An 8943-nucleotide genomic window follows, 5' to 3' on the forward strand; every position below is an offset into this window, starting at 1 on the left:
CGCAGGCAGCCTTTGATTACAAACCTTATTCTTGTAAAACCACAGTGTTAAAGCTTCTCCCTCAACTGCCAAACCCAGAGCTGCCTCCTGGGTCCTCTCCCTCCTCACCACCTCGGGTCAGTCTAGGCCCTCATTGGCTTTCACCGGGAGCATCACAAGAGCCTCCTCTCTGGTCCCCCCACCTGCAGCCCTTTCCCTGAATGTCCCATTTTCTCCCCAGGTGTTAGTGTGATTGTCCCCTAAACAAATGTGGTAATATCAGTCCCCTGCACCAATGACTCCGCCCGCCAGGCCATGGCCTCCCGGATTACACTCAGTAGCTGCTCTGGCATTTGAATCCCACCACCCTCACCTCATCTCTCCTACCACTTCCCTCCCTGGGCTGCAGACCCCAAGCCTTAACCACACCATGGGATCCCAGACCCTGGACACCCCGGAGCCTTTCACCGTGCCATCTCCCCTCTGCCCAGGACCCTGTCTTGCCCCTTCTTGGATAGTCAGACTTACCACCCTTCAGGCCTCTCCCAGCAGTCTAGGCAAACAACCTCAGGAGGTGTGGGCTGAGTCAGCTTCTCCATGAGACCAGACTGGGCCTGACTCATGTCTGCTTCTCTCCAGCAACCAAGGTCAGGCGCAAAGCAGATGTTCACTAAAAATCTCAATGAATAAATGAATGAATGAATGGCATATTCCTTCACACCCTTACCCAGGCATAAGGACAAAGGAAATCCACGAAGGCAGGGACTTTTGTGTGTGTTGGTCATGGCTGGTTCTCCAATGGCACATAGGCACCCAGCACATAGAAGGTGCCCAAATATTTGTGAAATAAAGGAATGAGTGAAAGGTGTGCATCTCAAATCTGGCTGCAGCTCCAAAGGTGGATGCAGGAACATGCAATGTGGTAACAGTCGTAATTCCTCTCATTGTTCAGCGATTCTTAAAGTCCACCTAATAACCCTATGAGATGGGTCGCCTGCACCATGCCCCAGCCTCCTGCGCCGTCTCCCAGCCTGACTGGCCTTTCTAAAGCATCAGGACGACCAGTCCGGCCCCTGCTCGGAAGGCCTCCCCACGTTCCCGCTGTCTGTGAGATAAAGCCCAGACCTTCTACCCTGCCTTCCCCCTTCAGCACACGCCACCATCACTCATGTACTCCGATTCCAGTGACACGCTAGTCCCCGCATTTCCCCACCCCATGCTTTTTCTCATGTTCCTCCCGACTCCTGGAACACCCCTTCCCTCTCACATCCCGAAGCCCCACTCCTACCCTTCCCTCCAGTTTAGCTGCTCAGTCTTTCTTGACCCTTCTGAAGATGGAGGGGAAAGCTGGTTAAATATGCAGATTACCAGGCTCTTCCCTGGAAATTCTGATTTGGTAGATCTGTGTTGCAGCTCAGGAACCTGGGTTTTGAGCAACTACCTCTAGAAATTCTTAGGTTTAGTCAAGTTTGGGAACAACCGTGTATCTAGGCAGGGCCAAGGCTATGTTATGCTACATAACAAACATCCCCCAAATCTCAGGGATTTAATGCGACCAAGGCTTATTTTTGCAGTGCGCTTGGGTTATTCCTGTCCTTCAAGGAAGATTCAGTACTTCAGGTGGAGAAATTTTCACATAGCTTATCAGCCCAGTGGACTCTGAGGGCCTCATGTTCAAGGACCCCATCTGATTAATCTCTGCCTCCCCATGGTACCTGGGACAGGACCCATCTCTCACACCTGCTGTGCTCAGGAACAGAAGAATGAATACCCATTTGACCTATTCATCCATTAACCAGTGAGTATTTATGGAGACCCCACTATTTATGGAGTATTTATGGAGACCCTCCTCCTTGTGGCAAGACTATGCTGTGGTGCTTCAGGTAGAGTGGTGAGCAAAACAAACATCAACCTGTCCATTTCCATGGAGCCAGTAACCTAATTTCTCTAAGTCCTAGGTCCCAAATCTGTAAAATGGGTCATAAGATTCACCACCACCCCCCTCCCCAAGGCACAGTGTGAGGATTTACTGAGAAAACAGGCATGGAAGCCATCTGTAACTAGAAAATCTGAATTCAAGCAGATGTGAAAGAATATTGTTGTCCTGTTCTTCCACCCCTCACATCCGGCTTTCAGGTTTTATTCATTACAGCCCTGGAATTTGGCCGCACAGCCTTCTCCCTATTTCCACTGCCTATTCGAACCATCATGAACCTGTAAAATGAACATAATGTCAATAACACGGATACTAGTAGTGATGGTAATAGTTAAATCTCACATGGTGCCATCACGTGCTGGGTCCTATTTTATGTGTTTTATTCGTATGATTTAATCTTCACAACAGCCATCTAAGGTTACTGTCACTATCTCCATCCACAGACAAGGAAACAGAAGTGCACGGAGTTTAAGTAATTTATTCAAGGCAGGAGCTGGGATCCAATCCCGGCAGAAATCCTGGACTAGCGAAACATTCTCTTAGCCGGTTGGTATCTGGCTGCTGGGGGCCTCGTTCCAGCCCTTCTCTCCATCAGAACCAGAGTCCATGTCATGCAGCGGAGACCGGATCGTGGCTCTGACTTTGGAAGAACTGATGTCATTACAATATTGACATCGTCCTGTCCATTTACATGGTATATCTACCCATTAGTTTTGGATTTCTTTAAAATCTTTTGATAAAGTTTATTTTTTTAAAGATTTTATTTATTTGACAGAGATAGCGAAAGAGGGAACACAAGCAGGGGGAGTGGGAGAGGGAGAAGCAGGCTTCCCGCCAAGCAGAAAGCCCGATGTGGGGCTTGATCCCAGGACCCTGGGGTCATGACCTGAGCCGAAGGCAGACGCTTAACGACTGAGCCACCCAGGTGCCCCTCTTTTGATAAAATTTAAAGTGTTCTGTCATGGGGCGCCTGGGTGGCTCAGTGGGTTGAGCGTCCAACTCTTGATTTCAGCTTGGGTCATGATCTTGGGGTCGTGAGATCGAGGCCCACATCAGGCTCTGTGCTCATCAGGAGTCTGCTTGAGATTCTCTCTCTCCCTCTCTGCCTCTCCCTGCCCCCAAAATAAGTAAATAAAATCTTAAAAAAAAGTAAAACGTTCTGTCATAAAAGACATTAACGTATTTTTAAAAGGTTTACTTAGGCACTATATATTTCTATAAATGGTATTTTTACATTTCCTAATAGTCTGTTGCTATGATTTATAAAGGCAGTTTATTTTAAATAATTTCTCTTATTCCAGCAAACTTGCCTCCACATATAGCAAGAGCCAGATATCCAGGGGTGATCTAGGACCCTCCTACTCCCTTACCAATTTTTCCAATCTGCAACCATGTTTGATAGACTCTGTCACTTTAATGGATGTTCCATCCCCAACTCCAGGCCTCATTATTTGCTAACTGATTTCCCAATCAACCTTCACCTGGCCAGGGCAATTGCGCCTTTGTGCAAATAGAAAAAGGTGTCCCTTCCTCAGGACACTCTACCTCCATCTGTCAGACAATTGTAATAAATATTCAAATATGCGAATGTGCACAATGTGGTTGGTGACTCTCTTGTGTGATAGCCATCTGTGGTGGCCCTGCACATGGCTACCAGCAGGATCATTGTAAAATGAAAATATGATCATAGTATTCTGTTATGGGCTGAATGTGTCCCCCCCCAAATTCATATGTTGAAGCCCGAACCCCCACTGTAACAGTATCAGGGGGTGGGCCTTTGGGAGGCAAATAGGTTTAGAAGAAGTCACAAGGGTGGAGACCCTGATGGGATTGGAGCCCTTTTAAGAAAAGGAAGAGACACCGGAGTGTCCTCCTTTTGCCACGCGAAGATGCAGCAATCCATCCGCAATCCAGGAAGAGACCCCTCACCAAGAACCAAATCTGCAGGCACCCTGATCTTTTTCTTCCAGCCTCCAGAACTGTGAGAAATAAATGTCTGTTGGTTAAGCCAGCAATCTGCGGTATTTTGTAACAGCAGCCCAAGATGACTAAGACATATCTCTTTGTTTGAAATTATTCAAAGGTACCTTCTTTCTTTGATACAGTTATTTAAAATAGGTAATACTTTCACCTGGTTAAAAAATCTAAATGACATAAAAGGTTTACAGTGAGAATTCTTACTCTTGACAACGGTGCTTACCACCTTGTTCTCAGGAAACATCTGTAGGGAACCACTTTTATTAGTTTCTTCTGTAACTTTCCAGGATTTCTTTGAGGATACAAGCATACACACACGCACGCACGCGTGCGCACACACACACACACACAGACGTGCATGCCCACAGACACATTTCTTTTCTTTCTTTCTTTTTTTTTTTTTTTAAGATTTTATTTATTTGACAGAGAGAGACACAGCGACAGAGGGAACACAAGCAGAGGGAGTGGGAGAGGGAGAAGCAGGCTTCCCGCAGAGCAGGGAGCCCGATGCGGGGCTCGATCCCAGGACTCTGGGATCATGACCTGAGCCGAAGGCAGACGCTTAACGACTGAGCCACCCAGGCGCCCCCACATTTCTTTTCTTATACCACAGGAGCATGATATACTCATTCTACACCTTGATATTTGACTAACAAGATATTTTAAAGCATTCTCACGTTATATGGGATGAACATCCTCATCCTTTTTGACAGCTGCTTACCTGCTGATGGACAAATTTGCAAACAAAATCCAATGAGTAACACTGATATATATGTCATTTCATACATGGGCAGATATCGTGAGTTAAAATTCTGTTTCCCCCCCTCCCCTTTGCACTGGCATGGACTTGTGACTTGTTTGGACTAATTGAATATGGCAGAAGTAATGTCATACAGCTTCTGAGCAGGGCCTCAAGAGACCTTGCAGCTTCTACTCTCACCCTTTTGGAACCATGAGGACACTATGCTATGAAGAAACTCAGGCTGGGGGCACCTGGCTGGCCCAGTCAGTAGAGCCTGCAACCCTGATCTCAGGGCTGTGAGTTCAAGCCCCACATCGGACACAGAGCTTACTTAAACAAACAAATTCAGGATGAAGTACCACATGGAGAGAGCGGCTCAGCCATCCCAGCTGACTCAACCATCAGAGCTAAGGTCTCAGACTAGTGAGTGTGACAGCCATGACGGGCCATCCAGCCCCAGCTGAGGTGCCCACTGACTGCCGTCACGTGAGTAACCTAAGATAAGATCAGCAGAAAAACCACCTGGCCATCCTTAGAATCTGGAGAAACAATAAATTGTTGTTGTTTGATGCCAGTAAGCATCAAGGTGGTTTCTTGGGAAGCAATAGCTAACTGATACAGGTAGCCTTTCAGATAGATTTTCACAAGTGAGAATGCTGGCTCAAAGTGTGTATACATTTATAATTTTGATAAATATTATCTGGTTCGGGCGCCTGGGTGGCTCAGTTGGTTAAGCAACTGCCTTCGGCTCAGATCATGATCCTGGAGTCCCGGGATCGAGTCCCACGTCGGACTCCCTGCTCAGCGGGGAGTCTGCTTCTCCCTCTGACCCTCCCCCCTCTCATGTGCTCTCTCTCTCTCATTCTCTCTCTCAAATAAATAAATAAAATCTTTAAAAAATATATTATCTGGGTTGTACCATTTTGCATTCCTGCCAACAACGGGTGAAAGTCCCTGTTTCCCCACAGTCTTGCCAAAAGAGTGACAAAACAAAATGTTTTGTCAGATATAATGGGTTATTGCCAATGCAATAAAGGAAAAAAAAGGCATTTCAGTATCTCTTTTCATTTCATTTCATTGTCTTTTCATTTCTTTCATTATGTGTGAAGTTGAACATCTGCATAAGTGTTTAAGGCCTTATGGATTTTCTCTTTTGTGATCTGTTATGTTCTTTGCCCATTTTTTATTGAACTGTTGGTCCTTCTTATCAATATGAAGAAGCCCTTTAAATAGCAGAGAGATTACCCTTTGTATATGATAAGAATTGCAAATATTTTTTCCTAGTTTATTGTCTTTTGATTTTGCTTTGATGTTTTTTTGCCATGCAGAATTTTTTTCCATGTAGACAAATGTATTAATCTTTTATAGCTTCTGAGTTTTGAGTTGGAGTTGGAAAGGCTTCCTCACTCTAAGAGTTATAAAGGATTTTTGCCCATATTTTCTTCCAGTATTTTTAGGGGAGCTTATCCTGACAAATTGTGTGATCCATCACTTTTAAAATGAAGTTCAAGGCCAAGGTTATGGCCCATGTGATCAGGAGTAACCCACGTGGAGAGGCAACAGAAGAAATAGAAGCTAGTTTAGGAGATTCTCAGGGGGAGACAATGCATCCTGTTTGAAACATGTTGTTGAATTTAAGGTGCCTCTGGGACCTCCAGGAAGGGATGTCTGGGAGACAAGTGGATTCAAGGATCTGGAGGTCAGGAGAAAATTTGGGCCTAGAGATACGGATTTGGGAGCCAGTTAAAGCCACAAGACTGTATGTAGTGTCTGAAGAGGAGAGGTTCTCAGATGGAACTCTAGGGAGTGGTCAAAGTCAGGCCACAAACACAATCATGAGGAGAAAGCTGTGGGGGCTTCATCTCTGTGGGCCTTGGGGCTTGGCACAAAAACCGCCTCAGAGACTTGTAGGATAAACAGAAGCCCTTTATGTGAAACATGCATGAGTATCTTTGGCTCCTGGGGCCAGAGCAAATAGGGAGTGGGAAGAAGACAACCTCCCAGCGGTCAGCCCCACCCAGCAGGTGTGGAAGAGAGACCCTGTGACAGGGGAGGGGAGAAGGCTCAGTCTTGCAGGCAAAGTCTTCCCCCTCTCCTCCCCACAGATGATCTAAAGCAGGGCATCAGCAGGTGGCAGCAAGTTCCCAAAGGTAGGTGGACACAGTGCGCCTTCCCCCGGCCCACGTTTTCCTTGGATCATAGCGGAGAGGACAAGAGCACAGAACCTAGAGCTCCACTTTCTGGGTTCAAATCCCGACTCTCTCCTTCCCTACTGTGTAACCTTCAGCAAGTTACTTAATACCTCTGTGGCTCAGTTTCCTCCTCTGTAAAATGAGGACAATAACAGTACCTATCTTGTAGAACTGCTTATGAAAATTAAATGAGTTAATATTTACAAAGTGCTAATACTGGTGCCTGGCACATAGCAAATGCTCTATAAATATTACATTAAAAATAATAACTTCATTCATTCATGAATATTTATTGACCAGCTACCATTTGCCAGGTGCTCCTGGAGGTACTGGTGAAAATCCCTGTCCTCGTGGAGCTTCCATTCTGGTAGGTGGAGAGGAGGAGTGAAGACAGACAATATATAAAATTAATATAAATAATATAAATAGGGGTGCCTGGGTGGCTCAGATGGTTAAGCGTCTGCCTTCGGCTCAGGTCATGATCCCAGGGTCCTGGGATCGAGCCCCGCATCAGGCTCCTGGCTCAGCGGGGAGCCTGCTTCTCCCTCTCCCTCTGCCTCTCTCCCTGCTCATGCTCTCTTTCTCTCTGTATCTCTGTGTCTCAAATGAATAAATAAAATCTTTAAAATATATATATATATAAATAATATAAAAAATACATGGTGTGTCAGATCCAGGTGGAGACATGAGAGACATGAGAAGCTGGCAAGGCCCCTAGCCTCGTACCTGACGCACAGGGGGTGCAGGAGATGGAAAGCGGAAGGAGACCCTGGACAAGGAGCAGAGAGGAATCCGTGCGGAGACACTGGGGCTGCTCACCCCCTCAGGGTAATGATCAGCGGCAGCACTGCCATATAATGGCAGCAAACACTTACATAGCACTCAGTCCGTACCAGGCCCTGTTCTATTCACTTCACACATATCATCTCATTTAATCCTTCTGGCAATCCTTTGAGGTTGGTACTGTTATTGTTCCCATTTCTCAAATGAGGGAACTGAGGCATAGCAAAGTTATGTAACTTGCCTTAGAGAGTTGTATGATGAGGTGAATGAGCTGGGATTCCAGCCCAGGTCATCTGGCTCCAGTACAGGTAGGATGTTGGTCGGAGGGACCTGCAGGTGGAGGGGACCGGACCGGCTGCCATGCCTTGGGACTGGGTAGGGCTTGACCTTCCCAGAGACTGAAAGGAACACACATACACAGCCCTAATACCTACACATCCAAGACCCAATATACTTAACACACACTTCAAGCTTGTTCAGAGATCCCAAAAGGAATAACCCCCAAGTCATGACATAGAGATAAGGACTCAGCTCTGGAGAACTCCATCTCCAGAGCCATTCTCCCTATATGGACCCTGCGCCCCACCCTCTTCACATACCACTCCATGAGGCTTTAAGCCCAGCTTCCAGTGACCTTAAGCCACCATTCCAAACCCTGTGATCCCACCCAGAGACCACAAATACAATAATGAGTATCATAATCCTGGGAAATTTAACAAAGGCACCAACAACTCCAGATCACAGCTGGGAACTGAGAAGGCAAACCATCAAGAGGCTAACAGAGAGGCAGGTGGGACTGGTGGTCCTAGAGAGAGCTGGAACCCACAGTTGTAAAAGCCCACAGAGGGGGCAACCCTCAACAGTTCACAAGATGCTTCCATAGTGTTTCTCACCTCACTTGATACTGTTCAATTCTTACCTTAGGCAAGGCAGAAATTACCAGACCAAGTTGTCAAATGGAGAAATTAAGTCCCAGAGAAGAGCAATGAGTTATTCAAGACCACATGCAGGACTGGGAGTCAGATGTCCAAAAGCCCTTCCACTGTCCCACTCAGAGAGACAAAGTATGAGAGAGAGAGAGAGAGAGAGAGGGAATGGGGGGAGGCAGGGAGGCAGAGGCTGATATAAAAGACCCTAAAGTGGAGAAATCCTTCTTCATGATCTCCAGGGGACCCCAAGGGGCAGGGCTTGGCCTCCCGAAATCCCTCCAACCCTTCATTCCTCCTGTAGGTTGATCAGAGCTGCACACCATCTTCACTCCTTCGTTCCCAACCCCAGGTGAGCTGGGTTCTGAAGGGAATAGAAGGATCAAAGCCCTTCGAGTAGAATCAGAC

Source organism: Mirounga angustirostris, unplaced genomic scaffold, assembly GCF_029215605.1.
Source record: "Mirounga angustirostris isolate CCGP_5_RB_7025 unplaced genomic scaffold, mMirAng1.0.hap1 SCAF_5, whole genome shotgun sequence".
Classification (NCBI taxonomy): Eukaryota; Metazoa; Chordata; class Mammalia; order Carnivora; family Phocidae; genus Mirounga; species Mirounga angustirostris.